At 37.9% G+C, this 20,950-nt stretch overlaps 1 protein-coding gene across 2 annotated transcripts in view; it reads right to left on the bottom strand.

Moving 5' to 3' along the window:
- The window catches only part of Hmt-1 (ABC transporter ATP-binding protein/permease Hmt-1), a 318,374-nt gene extending 304,643 nt beyond the window's left edge, over positions 1–13,731 (bottom strand). Inside the window, exon 1 of one of the 2 annotated variants that reach the window (XM_090402438.1) lies at positions 13,584–13,731. The gene's annotated coding sequence lies outside the window, so the exon portion shown is untranslated. Of the gene's footprint in view, positions 1–13,145; positions 13,259–13,583 lie in introns of those variants that run through there. The other variant, XM_090402439.1, reaches the window with a different exon arrangement.
- Between the last annotated feature and the right edge of the window lie 7,219 nt (positions 13,732–20,950).

Genomic DNA, 20,950 nt, shown 5'->3' on the forward strand with positions numbered 1-20,950 from the left:
AATATGAGTCTCAGAACAGGGAAGATTCTGCAGGAATGGAATGGAAGGAATGTATGGTAATTCCATTGCACAGGGTGGTGCAAAGACCAATGTATCCAACTATCGACCAATTAGTATCTCAGGAGTGGTGGTGAAGATTTTGAAAAAATTGGTTAGAGCCTGCATTCAAAAATGTGTTGACAGTGAATCTCTACTTTGCAATGAGCAACATGGTTTACTAAGGGAAGGTCATGTAGAAAGGCTTATGTGTTCGTCACACATGTTGAATTGGATTTTAACAGTATTGATGCGAACACAGATTGATAAGAAAATAACTATTTATTAACTTAAAAGCTAATATTTCGCTGGTATTATATCCAGCATCTTCAGAGCACATAAACAAAGTTTGTTACAATAATGAGACAACCACAATCCAGTGTAACAGTGGGACTAGTATAAGTAATTGTAGCGTGCAAACACAAGACTAAAGTCCTAATTAGGCGCCATCTAAGTAAAAAAAAAAAAAAAACTGTAGTCTGAAGTTTTGAAACATACTAGTCCAAATAGTAGTCTTTGAAAGTTTTGAAAAATAGTAGTCCAAAGTTTTGAAAAAAAAAAATCAATTTGGTCTTAGGATGACTCCCAAATCTTTGGTAGATTTATACAGCCTTGTTGAGGTTTGGAGTATGTTTTGAGGCTTCTGTTGATTCCAGGAACAACCTCTCTGACTTGTAAAAGCTTCTGTGTAGTACTTTTGCTTTTTTTCCAATTGATCCTATGTGCAGGGGCATCCAAAGCATGGTCTGCAGACCCAACTTGCCACAGCAAAAGTGAAGATATATTTTTTGTGTTCAATGAGGCAGATGTCCACAGTTCTTCCTGTTTGTCTGTCGTAAGCTCGATGACATGAACAGGGCACTTCATAGACTCCTGGATGTGATTAAGGAGAGTTTCCAATTATACATAAATACAGTGCGTAGTTGGAGTTTGTTAAGCACCCTAGATATCTTTTCAGATGTACCTTTAATGTATGGGATGGTGATAGTTTTGTTGTAGTCTTCTGTGATAGATAGTGGGAGGATTTTGGGGTAGCATTTAGTATTTTACTTATCTTATAGGGGTTATAGACATTGGTCAGGAAGGTGTGACGCAGGTGAGAAAGTTCATCAGTAAGAGCAATGCCATTGGAACAAATTGCTCTAGCTCTATGGGTTAGTGTTTTTAAGATGCCATATTGTTGAGAAGGGTGATGGTGTGATTGTTTGTGTAAATATCTCCCTGTATGTGTGGGCTTTCTATAAACCAAGAATGATAAAGAACCTTCTGGAAGACGTGTGATCAGTGTGTCCAGGAAGGGCAGGCAGTCATTGGGTTCTAGTTTCATTGTACAGTGGATTTTTAGGGTGCTGGCTATTTAGATGCACTAAAAATGTATTCAATGTGTCTGCGCCATGTGGCCAAATAGCAAACACATCATAGAAACCTAGTCCCTGGCTACACTATGTTGATGATGTGTTTGCTATTTGGCCACATGGCCCAGACACATCGAATACATTTTTAGTGCATCTAAATAGCCAGCACCCTAAAATCCACTTTACAATGAAACTAGAAGCCAATGACCGCCTGCCCTTCATGGACACACTGATCACACATCTTCCAGAAGGTTCCTATCATTCTCAGTTTATAGAAAGCCCACACACAGAGGGAGATATTTACACAAACAAATTTAAATATGGTATTTAAACCTTAAATATCATATTGTTAACCACACACCGTATTTAAACCTTATGTGAAATTGGCAACTCTCAACCGTCACCTAAGGGATAGATTCACTCCTTGATCACATCCAGGAGTCTATGAAGTGCCCTGTTCATGTCATCGAGCTTATGATACACAGGCAGGAAGAACTGTGGACATCTGCCTCAGTGAACACAAAAAATATATCCGGCACTTTCGCTGTGGCAAGTCGGGTCTGGCAGACCATGCTTTGGATACCCCTGCACACAGGATCAAATGGAAAAAAGCAAAATTACCGCAGAGAAGCTTCTACAAGTCAGAGAGTTGTTCCTGGAATCAACAGAAGCCTTAAAACATACTCCAAACCTCAACAAGTATGGCTTTATATAAATCTACCAAAGATTTGGAAGACAGTCATCCTAAGACCAAATTAATTTTTTCTTTTTTTTTTTTTTTTCAAAACTTTGGACTAGTATTTTTCAAAACTTTGGACTACAGTTTTTTTTTTTTTTTTTTTAACTTAGATGGTGCCTAATTAGGACTTTAGTTGTGTTGCATGCTACAATTAATTATACTAGTCCCACTGTTACAGCGGACTGTGGTTGTCTCGCTATTGTAACAAACTTTGTTTGTCTGCTCTGAAGATGCTGGATATAATACCAGCAAAATATTAGCTTTTAAGTTAATAAATAGTTATTTTCTTATCAATCTGTGTTTGCATCAATACCATTAAAATCCAATTCAACAAGGAAAGGTCATGTTTTAGCAACTCGCTCACATTCTATAACAATGTTACCACTGAACTAGACAAGGGGGAACGGATACACCGTGATACTTTTGGATTTTGCTAAGGCTTTTGACAGAATACAGCATGAGAGACTGCTGCATAAATTGGAGAAAATGGGTTTGGGTTATACAATATTAGCATGGATAAGAGGATAGCTGACTGACAGATAACAAACAGTGGTATATGGAGGATCTGAGTCTACGAGGAGGTTTAAGGATGTCTGGGCAGTTGACTTTTTCTCTATTAGAGGCCTTTCTATTAATGTAGAGAAGTCCTGCTCTTTAGCTCTTGTCCCCTCTGGTCGTGACAAGAAGCTTAAAGTCGAGACTATAGAGTTTTACATAGTCTCGGATGGTACCGAGATTATAGAGTTTTCCCTACACAGGAGGTTGTTGCATGCTTTGACCAGCCTGGAAAAGTGGAGATACCTTGGTATCACGTTCACCCCTTTCAAAGTTCACCTCACGTTCAAAGAAGTGATCCCTAGAAGCTGGGATCGCTTCTTTGAGGAAAGCTCCTCTCAAGCCCCAGCAAAGACTGTTTCTCCTTCCCCACTATCTCCTACCTTGCTTTTACCACAAGTTGGTGCTTGGTAGGACATATATCTCGGTACCATCCCAAATGGACAGGGCTATCCGTTCAGCTGTGAGATCATGGCTCCAACTGCTGCCTGACACCTCTACTGCATATTTCCAGGCGAGGGTGAAGGACGGCGGGCTCGGGGTTCCATCACTTAGATGGGTGATCAACTGCTTTAAGAACAAAGGTTGGGAGACCGTGGTGGAACCACATTATAGGACCTCTGTGGGTATGCGTAAGCAAGACTTTGTGATTAAAAGAGATGATGTTCCGGTAGTTAATGCCCAGGTGGCGGGAACAAGGCGCCCACTAGCCTATAACCATAATAATAAGGTAAACCATTATAAGAATAACCAAGATCTAGTTAGTAAGATACAGTTGGGGCACAGGACAACTCCGAGGTTTACCAGTGCCACAATCTCTTTACATGGCGTATGAAGTGCAGATTGCTATAAAACTTAAAACAGCTTGAGCTTATGCAGAAGGATATAAACGTTCTTCATTGAGGGCCCTACAGGGCACTGGTGGCATGGTGTTGCCACCAGAGAATGACTACAATGATAACTAGAACAGGCATTGGGTAAAACACTTGTAAAGGCTTAGCCCTATATCAAGTCTGGACGAGATGTCTAGACGTGATGTAAAGGTAGTACTGCCCATAACCAGTACAAATATTAATAAAAATAAAAATAAAATAAAATAAAAATAACAAGTGGTGTACCACAAGGATCAGTGCTTGGTCCACTGTTATTTAATCTGTACATTAATGATATTGGGAAGGATTTGACAAGTGATATACAGTTATTTGCTGATGATGCAAAGATAGGTAAGGTAATCAGGAATGCTGCTGTTATGAAGTCTTTGCAGAATGATTTGAATAGGCTGGAATTGTGGGCATGGGAAAATGGGTGTAAGTTCAATGTCAGTAAATGTAAAGTCATTCACTTTGGAATGATTAGATATCCAATGTCGTATTATATTGGTGGGATTATGCTTGAAGAAACTGATGAGGCTACGGATCTTGGAGTGTTAGTAGATAGGAAGTTGAATTTCAGGGGCTATGTAATAAAGATTGCAAATGCAACTCAAAAGATAATTGCAATGCTGAACCAAATGTTCACATGTAAAGATAAGGATGTTATTTTGCCTCTGTACAAGGCTTTGATAAGACCTCACTTGGACTATTGTGCGCAGATCCAGTCTCCTGGTTTCCGTTGTTATTCTGATATATTGGAAAGAGTACAAAGGAGAATGTTAAAAATGATATCAGGATTGTGGAATACTGATTATGAAGACAGATTGAGACTTACAAACTTCTGAAAGGGTCATACAGGATTTCAATTGATGGAATTTTTCAATTTATGGAGGGTGGGGAAAGGACATCCTTGGAAGCTGAGAATGAAGGCCACCAAGAAGGGTGTGAGGGCTAGATTTTTCTCTCAGATGGTGGTGCATGATCGGAATGGATTGCCATTGGATGTTGTGAGTGCAAACAGTGTGAATTCAAGAATAAGTATGATCGCTGGTGTGTGTAGTATCTGGTCTCCCTTGATGAGTTTCTGACTCCCTGGAGGTCTCTCTTAATAATAATAATAATAATTACTACATACCTTCAATGTCACAAAAGAAAAATATGAATATATCAATAGAAAAATCACTAAAATTATGACTGTTGCTAGAAAACTCATAAGAATGTAAATAAGAAATAAAATGGAAAGTAACTGAACAAGATAAGATAAAATATTAATATTTAGGAATAAAACTAAATATTTAATAGAATGACACAAAAAGATATGTAAGAACGAACAATAAACAGTAGTAGAATATCTGGATGTCTTAACAGCCTTACCTGGGAAAAGAGCACCTCCATAATGCAATTGGAAGGGTAACAGGAGGTTGTGTCCTTCAAATAGAAATGAGCAGAATTCGATTCTTGTCATTATAAGAGGAATCTTTACATGGGCTTTCAACTGAAGGTGAGTTAGCCAATCTCATATGGAGGTAGAGGAGTTCCCCACTTCTGGAAACTTAGGTTTTTTTCATCCCACCTACAGGTAAATCAGCTATGGAAACACATAATTCACACTGGTGGGCAGTAGATGACATTGTTCGTGAGGAAGATTTCACTTTGCCAAACATCACATAAGAAAAAGGTCACATAAGTCCTCCCCCTTGGCACTATTGTACTGCCAAAGTACAATATATGAGATTGTGAATGGCTGAGGGATGGACGTCCAACCAGAGATGAAGCTGGGATGAGATTGTCACCTGAATTACCAAGAGGAACAGTGTAAATAAAAAGAGAAGTGGTTAGGAAGAAATCCAATGATGGGTGAATGAAGAGGATTATCTGCAATTCTGTTAGGGAGATGAATGAGGTATTTTGGGTAATTGATTATAGCAAAAATCTCTGCTTTCCTGCTTGGTCTGTGAAACTAGAGAAAGGGAGCCAGTTAGAGTTGTGGACATTAAAGTCATCAAAGAAAGATGACTTCACTGTTTCAGAATTTGGTATGAATGAAACCAAGCATCAAAGATAAGAAATAAAAAAAGATTGAATGATTTTTTGAAATGGGAAATGGTAAAGGCAGCAACTGAATTATGCAAAATGTGGCAATGACATCTTAAGACATAGAATGTCAAAAAAAAGGTAAATTTTAAATTAGAAATACTCTGGCATGGAATAGAATAAGCACCTCCCTTATGGAAGAAGGAATCATAACAGGCATAATTTGGACAGGGAAGATGGGCTGTGATTGTGATATAGATTTAAGGTTTAGTTAGAAATAGAACATCAAGTTTGGAAGTCTGAAGGTGATGGATGATGTATGTCATTTAAGTTAGAATTGATGCCATGAACTGGTTAAATAAAACAACATAAGTAGGATGACTGATTTACGCCCACACATAGACCCACACTTAACCATGTAGGTGTTTGTAATTGAAATCGTATGGAATAGGTTGCTTAATCCTTATTCCAGGAGTCCAAAAGACAACAGATAAAGGTTCTTCATGTCATGAACAGGAATCAAATCCAGGTCTTTCCGACCAAAGGGTTTCATGTAAACTGATTGAGCTACAAATGCTCATAAGTAGGATAAGGAGAAATATTTTTTATATACCAGTGGGTAAAAAGATTTGTCTTAGCCCATTACCAGCAGCAAATATCTCAACATCCCTTCCAGCTTGATCAATGAAGTTGGAGAAGAGATGATTATTTTTAGTTGTAAATGAGGAAGTCCTGATCGCCTTACTGTTTGAATGTCTGAAGAAAATTAAGCTTCAAAGATAGATAACAAAAAAAAAAAAAAAAAGAGATCAAGACAGTTATTTGTATTTCAATTGTAATTATTATTATTATTTCGGGCAACTCCAAGGAGTCGACAGACTCATCGAAAGAGGCCCTAACATCATGTCAAGAACAACTATTCGACATTCACACAGTATCTATCATACCTCGCCTTGAACTCATTCACGGACGTAGCACCCAGAACAGACTCTGGCAGCTTATTCCACTCATTCACCACTCTCCAAGTAAAAACCTAGCTCTAACGCCCCTGCTAACCACATTCTTACCCAGCTTCCATGTATGGCCCCTAGTCCTCCCACCAGCAGTCCTATTCTCAAAAATATCATCTGGATTAATCTTATAGAAACCCTTCAGTAATTTGAATGTCTCAATCATATCACCCCTTTTCCACCTATCGACCAATTTTTGAAACCCACAAATCTTCAACCTGTTCTCATAAGGTTCATTCCACAGACCTGCTATCATCTTGGTCACTCGTCTCTGGATCCTCTCCACCTCCTCCACATCAAGAAGAAACCCTGGCGCCCATATTTGAGCACAGTAGTATAATGAGGTCTTATCAAGGCTCGATACAGAGGAACAATAACTTGTTTGTCTCTGCTAAAGTATTTTTCAGAAGCCAAGTGATTTGATGAGCTGATTTAGCCACTTTTGCAATGTGTCCCCTAAACTTCAATTCCCTATCCACCAACACTCTCAAATCCCTGGCATCATCCATCTCCTGGAGTACAGTTCCACCAATATGATATACTGTTGCTATTCTTTTTACCCCAAAATGCATAACCTTACACTTTGCCACATTGAATTGACATCCATTTTCCCTGGCCCAGTCCTCCAAACTATCCAAATCATCCTGTAAAATTTTGACATCCTGTGCACTCACAATTGCACTACCCAACTTTGCATCATCAGCAAACAAGTGAACACGTCCTCTCAGATCCTTTCCTATATCATTGATGAACAAATTGAAAAGTAGTGATCCAAGAACAGAGCCCTGTGGCACACCACTAGTCACAAGCCGTCTTTTGGACTCAACTCCTGAATAAACCACTCTCTGATATCTCACCATCAACACCAACCCTCCTATCCATCTCACCAACCCTATATCCATCCCCATCTGCTCCAGTTTACTGATTAGAGTTCCATGTGGTATCCTGTCAAAGGCTTTGGCAAAGTCCAGTAGAAGCAATGTAAACCCATGACCCTTATCCAGCTCAGCCGTCACCGTGTTATAAAACGTGAGCATACTGAGGCATGATCTACCCTTCACAAAACCATATTGTCCCCCATACAATATCCCATTTTCATCTATCCAATCCTGTATTCTTTTCTTGACTAATTTCTCCAAGAAATTAGACCTTGACAACGATTCCTGATATGCTAATCGGTCGGTAATTTACAACAGCAGTCTTAGAACCTCCTTTATGCAGTGGAACTATTTTCTCCCTCTTTCCACCCCCTCAGGACTAACCCAGACCCAAGACTCAAATTAAACAAAATGGTCAAGGGTACTGACAATTCTTTAGCCGCTTCACGTACAACATGAGCTGGTGATGTATTGACATTGAGGTTATGCAATAGACTACTCACCTCCACTTCATTCACCACAATTCCCGTATAATCTATTGGTTCATTCATTTCTGCAATGTCACCACCTGGATGATATATTCTTGCAAAGTGCTCACTCAGTAACTCAAGTATATCAACTGATTCAGTTACCTCCCTACCATCGGCATTCTTTAAAATCATTCTGCCATATACATTTTTTCTTTTACTTGCAACATATCGAAAAAACTGTTTAGGATTCTCTTTAGCCTGCATGGCCAATGTTCTTTCGTAATCCTCTTTTGCTTTTCTTACCACACTCATTACCCTTCTGGCCTGCGCTTTATACCGTTCATGTGCCTGCTGGTCACCTTTCTCCTTAAATTCCCTCCATAGTTGTTTTTTTTTTGCAGCTCAAGCTTAATGGTGTTATTCATCCATTTAACCCCTACTTGATTTATTATTCGGACTCTAGGTATACAGTCAGCCATCTTCATGCAAACACTTCTTAACTGCCTCCCATGCACTATCAACTTCTAGCCCTTGCAGTTGTACATGCCATGGCACTGAACCAATCAAACTCCTAAGCTTGTCATACTTACCAGCCCGATAATTCCACATGTACCCTGTCTTAATTGTAAATTCCACACCTGATAATACAGATGACAAATGAAATACAAAGAAAAGCTTCAGTGTTCATCTTTGTATTGTCAATTATCCACAAAAATTAAAGAAAATAAGACATTTACTGAATTATTAGATACTAATATTTCACTGTTTTTATATCTAACATCTTCATGGCACCAAGAGTTTGTTACAGTATGCAAACAGCAACTGTTAATTAAGAGTGGGAAGTTTAATACTGTAAATAAACCACAACACAAGAAACTAGAATCCCAATTTATAACCATCTATTATTTGATCAAGAGCAGTCATGTGTTTTCTCTCAACTTAGCAGTTGGTGAAATAGCAATGCTACTTTACTAGAGAATTATTATACAAGAAGGTGGTTTCTCATTACCTTCCCTGTCCAATAGCAGTCTAGGTTTGTAGATATATGTAGTCATGGGACCAGTTGAACTGTTTCGAGAAACTCCAGTTTTCAACTGGAGTTTCTCGAGAAAAAAAAATCCTCCACCACCATATGAAAATGGCTAATCTTATCTTTGATTGAAAAGTCCTGATAAAGGTTCTTCACATTATAGATGGAATTTGAATCCTGGTCTTTCCAACCAAAGCACTTCATTGAAACCAACTGAGCTACAGAAGCTATCAAGAACTGCTGACAAGTATTAATTGAATCTTAAAATGACTGTCTCTCAGATTTTTGACAAATCAATAAAGGCGTACTTGTTGTAGGGTTGAGGAATATTTCATAGCTGCTTCTGTTTCCAAAAACAAACTCTCTCTCACACACAGCCACATGACTAGTCTGAGTGGGGCTGTGTGAAGAAATTTTTAGCAAGAGTAGATCAGATTATTTTCTCCAACGTGGAGATCGACAGGTCATCCTGTCTAGTAAGTTAGGTCACCAGTAGAAAGTACTTCATTTCGTCTTGGATGTGATAAGTAATTGAGTTTGTCCATAGGTGAACAGATAACGGTTGCTGGTCTGATACATGGTTTTAATGTGGTACTAAGCACTCTGGACATCTTTCCAGATATACCCTGAATATGTGAGATAGTAACAGTTTTGCTGTGGCCTTATCCATTAAGGGAGAGGGTAGACTGGGGTAGCATTTAATTGTTTTATTTATTTTTTGAGAGTTAAAATGTGTAGTAAAGTTAGGTGAGTTCAATGGGATGAGCAGTATTATTAGAATAGATATTCCTCATTCTGTGTTAGAGGTTTTGGATACCATATTACTGGGCTGAAAGGCTGATTGATTGTGTAAATATCTTCTAGCATGCTGTTGCCTTTTATACATTGAAAAGGATTATGAACCATTTGAAAGGCAACTAGATACATCTAAGAAGAATAGACAGTTATCTGATTCTTTTTTTTCTATTGTGAAGAGTGGATTTTTGGATCTTTGTGTGGACAAACAGCAAACACATTGACAAAGCACAGCCAAACCAATGGTTTGAGTATGGAAGTGTGAGGAAATTTTTAGGCAAGAGTATATTAAATAAAGAAGATTCTAGATTTAGCATTTTCAGCCACAGTATATTAGATCTTAAAAAATACATGTACTGCCCTCGTGTAGAAGGAATTGTGTGAAGTATAGTTTGTTTAGTTGTAGTTTTTTTTTTAGATATAACAGGTCAAGCTTGGATTACTATAAGTGGTAATTCATGTTATTTATGTTTGAATTAAGGTCTTTGATGACTTGCAGGGTCATGCAGCATGAGGATGGCAAACTCATGAACATAATCCCCCAACATACAGAAATATGATAATAAAGTAGCCATACATGAAATGCAAAATCACTTTTTTTTTTTTTTTTGCAATTCTCTATTACAAGTACAGATCATTCTATACTTGTAAATTTTTGTTGGTGCAGAACCATTAATATAGTTACAGTTTAAAACATATATTGAATGAGATATACTATAATCATTAATGCTGCTTAGTTCAAAGATAAGATCCACAATATATTGTGACACCACTAATTTCACAACCATCATCAAGATATGTATGCATTATTCTTCTTCAGGTTATTTAGTTCAATCAGTTTGTAATTTCCTTCTTAGAAAAGTTTCCTAAACATGCTAACATGATAGTATGCAAGCTAGAAAATTCTGAAGTCTGATAAGTACAGAGATACTAAAATGAATTCTACAAACTCCAGTTTGTAAATCTTTTGATCCACCTTCAAATGTGGCTAAGCATACCTTAATCTTTTCAAAAGCCAAACCAGCATTATTTCCATGAGACTGGCAGATATAACATACTAGGATTATACACTTAGCCATAATAACTGCGAGTTCATTCTTGGTAGAATGTTCAGTATTCTAATTCCTAGCAGACAAATTTTGCTGTATGTGTATCCACAACAGCAAAATTTGTCTTTGTTTGCTGTTTCAGGATACACAACCAATCTACACTGTTTGTGTAGATTGGTTGTATATCCTGAAATAGGTAGGGAAATAACTATATTAATTAGCAAACCTGCTATTACTTTACCATCTAGTCTCTATCTATCAGCGCTCATTGGTTGGAAAGACGAGTTTCCTGTCTAGAATGCGAAGAATCTTTATAAAGTATTCCCCCCCCCTCCCAGAAACTTGGATTTTTTCTCTTCCATGAAACAGGCAAACTAAGCAGAGAACATACACACATTTAACCAACAAAAAATTCCATTTCTGAGGGAGGCTAGCATTACAGCCAAAGGCAGAGAGTCTTGAGATTCCCAAGGGGCATGCAGCAATAATAATAATATTTTTCCCATTGCAAAGCTGAATTAAATAAAACACCAAAATCTATTTAAAGAGTTTGACATAAAGAAAAGAACGCAACAACTACTGTCACATTTTGAAAAGGAATCTATATTCTCCAGACATACTTTTCACATTGTGCTCATTTAAAGTTACAAATACATGTCAGTTTTTCCCCAAGCAGTTAGTATCCAAAGGTATTCTCAAGAGTAAACATGCTCAGTTCCTGATACATTAAGGGTAGATCATGAAGGATGGATCATGCCACAGTAACTTACTCACGTTTTATAATACAGTGACAGCTTAACTGGATAAGGGTAATGGTTTTACAGTGATACTGCTGGACTTTGCTAAGGCCTTCGACAGGATACCATATGGAATTCTAATCAGTAAACTGCAGCACATGGGGGATGGATATAGGGTTGGTGAGATTGACAGGAGGGTGGTTGATGGAGAGATATCAGTGAGTAGTTTTTCAGGAGTGGAGTCCAAAAGAAGGACTGTTACTAGTGGTGTGCCGCAGGGTTTTGTTCTTGAACCACTGCTATTTAATTTGTTCATTAATGATATGGAAAAGGATCTGAGAGGAACCGTTCATTTATTTGCTGATGATACCAAGTTGGGTAGAGCAATAGCGAATGCACATGATGTCAAAATTTTGTAAGATGATTTCGATAGATTGGCTAATGTCTGGGCTAATGAGAATGGATGTCAGTTTAATGTATCAAAGTGTAAGGTTATGCATTTTGGGGTGAAAAAATTAGCAGCAGTATATCACATTGGTGGAACTGTACTCCAGGAGGTTGACGAAGCCAGAGATTTGGGTGTGTTGGTAGATAGGGAGTTGAAGTTTAGGGGACACATAGCAAAAGTGGCTAAATCAGCTCATCAGATCACTTGGTTACTGAAGAATACTTTGACGAGCAGAGATAAGCAAGTTATTGTTCCTCTTTATTGATAAGACCCCATCTTGACTACTGTGCCCAGATCTGGGGGCTCCTGGGTTTCTTAATGGGGAGGAGGTAGAAAGGATCCAGAGGCATGATAGCTGGTCTATGGAATGAACCTTACAACAACAGGTTGAAGATCTGTGGGTTACAGAAATTGGTTGATAGGTGGAAAAGGAGTGATATGATTAAGACATTCAAATTACTGAAGGGTTTTTACAAGATTAATTCAGAGGAAAATTTTCAGAACAAGTCTGGTGATGGGAGAACTAAGGGCCATCCATGGAAACTGAGTAAGGGTGTAGTTAGAGAGTGGTGAATGAGTGGAATAAGCTGCCAGAGTTTGTTGTGGGTGCCATGACTGTAAATGAATTCAAAGCAAAGTATGATAGATACTGTGCGAATGCCGAATAGTTGTTCTTGATATGATGTTTAGGGCCTCCCTCGACGAGTCTAAGGACTCCTTGAAGTTGCCCATAATAATAATAATTAGAAAGGAATGCTTCATAAGTGGGTCACTCAATCCATTTTACTCAGGGTCAGCTCAGACGTCACTTTTTCGGGTCTCAGAACCAAGTCCCTGCACTCAGAGGGCCGAGCACTTTCAAATTTCTAAGAAAATTTGATAACAGAATTTTTGATGTTTCAAAGATGTATTGATATGGGAAATATTTTAGTATATAACTATATGTATTTAATGTTTTTAAATTATGTTTAATAAAATTATATGATTTTTCGATAAAAAAAATTTGTTTCTGCAAATATTTTGGGACTCCACTAATAACTTTTTCCCGAGGCTCCGCAAAACCTCCAGCCGGCCCTGGCTTTACTTGATTACAATTCTGAATTGACTGCGCTGTCTGTTCTGTCTTATGCTGCTTACCGTTGTTAAAATGTTGGCCTTTTTATTTTTCCTGTATATAGGTTTGAAGACAATCTCCATAAAGCATAGAACAAGTAACTTTGCATGTACTTCGATCTTCTTTGCGTTTTCACAAATCAGTTATACCGAATGCTAATGAGCTCGATCACACACAAAGATTTCCTCGATTATAGCTACAAACTGATGGTCAAGATGAAACGCCAGTTAATTAAGGGTGGTTAAAGATCATCACGAGTTGTTTATATAATAAATACAAAGTATGATCATCCGTAAACATCACACTTTACCTCTATAATCCAAGGCAGTAAAATAGTGTAATCGTAAATTTTAATTGTTAAATTAACTTCAAGCAAAATATATCATTAAAAATTAATAAGCATGTTCTATTTAGATAGGCATAAAGTTTCTCCAAAGAGGAAATACTCTACTGCATCTCACCTATTTATAATGTTAGAAATCAGAGTAAACTTTCTCTCCGTATACATTTAGAAAGTGAGTGCGTAGATAAATAAACACACTCCATTTGAAAAACCACCGGCACAGATAACATTATCACATCCTAGTTTTCAGTAGAGTCAAGAAAGCATGTGAAATACTCAAACTAGAGAAACATAACATGCTAAAACCATCTGGTGGTAAAATGGTGATCGAATTTCAGATGATCATTAAAAGAAGCCGACCTTTTCAAGAGGCAAAGTCTAGTTTTAAACTGTAGGATCAAATAACCCTCAATTTACTATTGCATAAAAATGCACGAAGCGCTGGGAATAAATGAACACAGCTTCTGACCGTCTTCAAATCAGGTGGTCCACATATCTTCGGCATCGGACGTGATTGCCATACGTTGATGTATACTAATAAGATGAGAATACAATGAATGTTTTTTTTTTTTTTTCCGAGAAGATAGGAATGAGAGATCAAAGATGTCAAAAAAGTATGTTCTTGTTTTATCCAAGTGTAAGCAAACAAAGTTTGCGCGTGATATATTTCATGACTAGGCTACTTGTATATATAGACTAATGACTTCATATTAATTGCTTAGTATCCCATAATACAGAACACATCATTTCGGGTGCGTATAATGCTATGTATTTTGGGAAAGGCCACTACTCAGACTGGCTTCAGCCTTTATTGAGGTTTGCATCAGTGGGAACATGACCCAGAAGAGATACCACGAGGAAGAATGAAAGGTGGAGTTTGGTTATCACTGAGGATTTTAGAAAACTTTCGATTGCACCATGTGGAGGAACAAGGAGGAAGTAGCAATAATAACTTTAGGAGCGCTAGTGAGAAGCTGAGGTCAATAGAAATATTACTTATTTAGTGATATTGCTTTAGGCTGGGAATGCGGAGGTGAGCTGATTCTGAAACTTACAGGTATAGAGGCAGGAAATAATAATGGTTGACTTTACCTGCATTGAGTGGATTGGATTGGATTGAATGCAGTGAATTGGGATTGGGAAATCACATGAGTTAGTAACTATCAGTATTTAATTTATAATCTCCAGTAGGAAAATAATAGAAGTCATTGATTGGTTTTCTTATGGAGAGTCAGACACGTGCAAGTTTATTGAAGAAAACTATGTTCAGAAATACAACGTAGGAAACTAGGACAAATTCGCGAAAAAAAATTTGCAAGCGTATCATTAGCTGAAAAGAAATTAAATGAAACTTAGAAATCAGTTTTTGGATGAAATATATCAGATGATGTGTCTATAAAGTAGAAAGCTAAATAGGGTAGTAGCGGAACGAATGAAACACAGAATTATGCAGGAACTTCAAGGACGGATATCGTGGAAGAAGTATAAAAAGTGAAGAACTCATCTCATGCGCGAACAGTATAATGGAAAAGCTAGGAAACTGATCAGGACAGTGAGACATGGATTGGCAGATATCGCAAAGCAATATCATAGAGAAGTCTACAGCTGCCTTTTTAATTGCAAAAGATGGCAAAAATTTTAAAGTAGGCTAATGACCTACTAGAAATTCTTGAAGACTGTTGAAATAGTGGATATTAAAGATCCACTACATCGCTCAAATGAAGCTGTATGACTCTTTCTTTTGTGGATATATTTTCATGGGAAATGGGAAGAGTGTTTACTAAGATGCGGAAAGAAAAGTGTGCGAAATTGATATTTGCTGAATGCAAGCTCATTGGAACTTCAAATAAATTTGATGTTAATATGGCTATACAGATATCAGAAACGTCACTGGGTGTACTAAAAGAAGTGAGAAGGAACAGACAAAAGTCTAAAAACAACTGCGAATCCTTAAGAAAGAAATACAGTGAAAATATAGTCCATAAAAGAAAGAGTCATACATCTTCATTTGAGCGACGTAGTGGATCTTTAATATCCACTATTTCAACAGTCCTCAAGAATTTCTACTAGGTCTTTAGCCTACTTTAAAATTTATGCCATCTTTTGCAATTAATATCATTCTTCTATACTTACCTTTACTTCTAATAGCAAAGGCAGCTGTAGACTTCTCTATGATATTGCTTTGTGATACCTGACAATCCCTGTTCAAATTGGGGAAACCAACTTGGGGACAGATTCCACCTGATGTCTGCCTCACATTCATGGAAAGCCTTCCTGAAAGGTTGGAGAATATGGAGAATCCAGTTAGACAGAGAACACAAAATCAAATTGATGATAATAGAAGTATTTTCAAAAAACATCATAAATTTGTTAAAGGACGGTCTTGAAAACTAGTTATATTTCATAATGCTATAATAATAGTATTGAACTAAGAGATGATCTCACAGTGTTCTTTCAAGATATTGAAAAAGCTTGATAGAACACTTCATGAAATTCATGCTTGAAATTTACAAGACAGGAATGAAAAACTGATCGATACCTTGGATATAGGAATGGTTAACTAACAAAATGAAAGGTATTGTGCATCGGGGAGGATGACAGCATACACTGACTACCGATAATTGTCCAGGCACTTTAATAATTTACAATTAACACCAGCAGGCGAACCCTAATATCGAGTATGTCCATTTTTGATTTTGATCACCTTCTACAACCTTTCAGGAAGGCTTTCCATGAATGTGAGACAAACATCTGGCAGAATCTGTCTCCATTCCTCTATTGAAGCAGCACTGAGTTCAGCGAGGGATCGAGGACGTGCTACTCTGGACCTCAATCTCGGCTCCAATTCGTTGCACAGGTGTTCAGTGGGGTTCAGGTCCAGACTCTGCGCGGGCCACAGCCGTCGTATAACACATATCTCTTCATATAGTTCCTTAACAGCTGCAGCATTGTGGCATGTAGAATGTCGTCTTCATAACATGGGTACATTTCATAAAAACTCCACAGTGTACATAGCACTTGATTATCCAGAATATCAAGGTACTGACCGACATGCGTAATGAAACCACGACAACGACAAGTGGTTCCACTGTAAACCAGGTGAATAAACCCCATACCAGTACTCCTCCAACACCAACTTTACTATGGGTACTACACATTGTGGTAACAAGCGTTCACCAGGCTGCCTCCACACCCACACCCTGCCATCAGATGGAAAGAGGTGAACATTGGCACATCGTTCCAGGATACCGTTGTCCAATGGTCAATTTTCCAGTTTACACGATTTTTGCACCAGGCCAGACGAGTCGCCTTATTCATTGTTGTGAAGTTCGGCTTGTGTGCTGCTGCTCTTCCGTGAAAACCTAAGTAAATGGAATTCTTTTCATACAGTAATAGTGCTCACCATGGTGTAACTGGCGCTCTGGACTCATCACGGATGGTTGTGCCTACTGCAGCCGGTTTTAGCGTGCTAACTGTTTTAACACCCTCCTGTTGCTCTCAGACATTTTCGAAGCACCCCCTTAGGTATTTTCCTGCACTAGTGGTGAAAGAAAATCTCCATTTATTGATCGCATCGCCAACCGGATTAAAAACTCGAGTTTCCGGGAGAAATAGATCCAGCTTACCCGCACCAGAAAAAGAACCGGTTTACCCTTTGCATATAAAAAAGTAAAACAAAGTTAAAAGGCTATAAAAATTTTAAAAAATAAAAAACTTGCATAAAATATTTGAATACACAAAAAACGTAAATAGGTTTATAAGCAATCAATTATATTTTTATCTGCTTTGTTGGCAAGATGATGATGATCATATGAATTATATGCCTAAAATGACACTTTTTTAAAGTACTGCATACGTTTAGTCCTATAAGTGATCCTCATTGGGAGAAAGGTGTACAGTCCGTAACCAGCATTCACACACGCACACACGCACGTGTGTGCGTAAATACACACGTATACACTCATAGAAGAACAAATGTAAGATAGTATTAACGCTCTTTTGTAAGTAGTATGCCGTTTAAAAGATATAAGTGCATTATAGTTATCGGTATGTTTCCATTCGCATACTAGCGAAATATTTTCCTCTTTCTCTCTCGTACACACACACACACGTGCGCGCGCGCGCGAACTTTGATTCATGGGCAGCTTTTTATTGCTATTAGTGAAGCATGAAAGTAACTAAATTTAACACACGTGAACCACAGTAGTAGGTTTTTTATTACGTAAATATTTCGCCTTAGGTATCTTAGGACATCATCGGTACAGTAGAACAATACCAGGAATGAGAAAAAGGATAGGGCGCGTACGTACAATGGAATCCAAAATGCGTGTAGTGGCGCGTTGCGGCCTGAACTTAAATTAGATTAAATTGAAATAAATTAATTAAATAAAATTAAAATTAAATTACAATTAAGTTATTTTTATATAATTTTGCATGAAAATTTCCCATACTTTAGTGAAGGAAAGAACATCATTGCGATTTAGATTTGGCATTTGAAGTAGGGGTTCAGCACTTTCTTTATATAAGCGTTCATAATTATATGAAAATCTGTGTAGGAGTTTTGTCTTTTCCCAGTGGATCTTGTGGTTTGGCTTTTCAACTCCGTGTTGAGCGAGGCCTGATTGTAGGATGTAGGCTACGCTCCTGTCTTTAAAATATAGTATGGGCGAAACGAGCTCCCTGTAGATTCCTTGCAGAATGGATGGCACTATGGAATATATTCGTCTTATTTAAATATTTATATAATCTAGAGGCCAGAGTAGCCCTATGGAAGTGGCATGAGCCTCTATAGCCCTAGGCAGCCTGAAGAAAGCTTTTCTTAGCTCGTACCTAATAACCAAATAAAAGAATTTATTCAGCGTCTTTCTTTCACGGATTTCCGAGCTATTTGATTTGGTGTATGAGCATGCTATTTTCTCATGGATGCTGGTGTTTCATTTCTCGTAAACTCAAGAAAACGGACTGTAGAACCCACAATATACTGTGTTAGGATTAGCACAAAAAAAAGATGGTTGCACTTCTCTGCTTCTCTTCACCATCCGTTTATAATTAACAATAGCCTTGGACCAGCTATCATTGATTGCTACCCGTGGAGACTGAATTACCTACACCGTCTCTGAAAGATAGATAGAGATAAAACAGCCTTCCTACTCCTACTTACAGGAAGAGAAAAAAATAATGGATTTTGTTTATTGTCTTTTTTTAATTCAATCTTCTGAAAGCAAAATTTGCTTACATCAGTCTTTGTATTACGTCACTTTCAGTTTCACATTGAGAATAAAATTAGCTCACAGACATATATTTGATCTGATCCTGTGGCTTACTAGGGAGATAATGACCAAAGGTAGTTTCCCGTTGCCTTCCTTGTCGTATTTTTATGAATGTAGCCTGTGTGTTCAAGGGTCCGGTTTGCCTGCTTGCGGGATGAAAAACCCCAGCTGAACGGGCGGAAAAAAACTGCTGTCGACGCCCAAGACCGGCTAACTTGGCTATGGCTGAGGAAGATCCTTAAGTTCCTCATGTCTTCGATGGGAATCGTCGATTCCCAGTACACTGCTTCTCCAGGCATATAGTTGCGAAGCGTAAAGCCACTCGGCTAACCGAACAGACACAGATATATATAAACTTCTAAATTTGTCTAGTATATATTGAATTTTAATTTATCTCTTACAGCTCTTGTTCAAATCAAGCACATTTATTTCATTCATACTTATTTTTAGGTCCATCTATTTCAGTTATCTTACATAATTCTTCTGATTTTCTTATATACAATATTTTGATTATATTAAATTACGTCGTTCGATAGTCCAGCTTTCCCAACTGTAGCCTAAAATTTCATTTTATTACTCTTTTACATTTTTCAATAGTCCAATCAATGATTACGTTGTGTATTAGTCCAGACATTAAGCAACACACAATAGTTATTTCAAGGCATTCCGATATTGTTTACACTGCAATTGCACAGTTTTAGTATTTTAAAACATTCATTTTATTATTTCCTCATAATATCCATATCAGCACTATCAAAGTGTTTCAAATGTAATTATAAGATACTTTTTTCTTGTATAAGCTGATCTCTCGAGATTCCAAAATTAAAAAAGAATCACACGTATAGCACGGTAAAATTATTCATTACAAAAATATTTCGCATTAAACATCGTAAGATCTCATAAGTGTAAGCTAAGGCACTAATAGAGCCTTAGTGTTAGTGAAGGGGGGGGTTGAGACAGCCTTCCCGTGCCCCCCCCCGCGCCAATAGTGTTGCCTTGTGGTACATTGTTGGTGCTTCAGACAAAAGAGGCCCCGAGATGAATCACAGGCAACACGAAGCTAAGGTTGCCTGTGATTCATCCTCTGTGATTCCAAGACTCCTGGACTGCTCACAATTATGATGAATACAAAACATAAACAGTTCCATACCGGCACGATCGTTGTTTAGGTGGAGGGCAAGCTTCGAAAAATATGTTACAGTCTCCTAATCAACACTACCTCAACGTATGTTCCCTAAATATAGAAGGGCTATCTAAATCCAAAGCCGAAGTCATCGGCAAAATAGCCAAAGATAAAGCAATTGATTGATGTCTTAGCTCTCTAGGAAAGCCATGTGCCTGACACCGCCGTCAATAGACAAAAGATCCAAGGACTCATTCTCTGTCTTATAACTACCACCTCAAGCATGGCCGAGCAACCTATGTCCGGCCTGGTTTCAAGGATATAACCCAAAGTGTTCCTGATACAGAATACTCCATAGGTATTAAAGTTCAAAATATCACCATATACAATGTCTACAAACCTCCATCGTAATCCTGGCCTGATCAGATTGACCGACCTCCTCCTCACCCTGCTATCTATTTTGGTGGCTTCAATTCCCATTACACCATGTGGGGCAATTCCTCTAACAACTGGGATGCTAATAATCTAGCTCACTGTAAGAATACATATAACTTGTATTTGAATTATGATGTCAAGCAAGACGGCATGCTTTACTCTGCCAGATGGAACAGAATCTACACCCAAGATCTGTGAATAGTCACTAAAGACACTGAAGACCACCCTCTACCATCAACCAGAACCATCCAGAACAGATTACCTAATAGTTAACATCTTCCTACATTAATAGAGATAGGAACATCTATCCCAGTCATCAGCGGAACACCAATCGTTAGATGGAATCTCCACAAATGCAACTGGACTGCATTTCAGAAACAAACCGAGCAAACCATTAGAGCAATTTCGCCCACTCCGAATTGCTATCCTAGATTTGTAAAACTACTCAAATCTGCAGCAAAAGCCTTTATCCCTGGAGGCTACAGAAAACAATATATCCCATGGTGGAGTAGAGAAAGTGAGGAACTCCTAGCCAAATATTAGGAAACTGAAGATCCAATCATTTCTAAGGAGCTCATATCAACCTGGATAAAAACATAAAGGAAAGATGGAGATCAACCATCAATGACCTCGATTTCATCACATCTGGTCGGAGAA

Source organism: Typopeltis vanoorti, chromosome 13 (assembly GCF_054136105.1).
Source record: "Typopeltis vanoorti isolate ZY-2024b chromosome 13, IOZ_Tvanoo_1.0, whole genome shotgun sequence".
Taxonomy (NCBI): domain Eukaryota; kingdom Metazoa; phylum Arthropoda; class Arachnida; order Uropygi; family Thelyphonidae; genus Typopeltis; species Typopeltis vanoorti.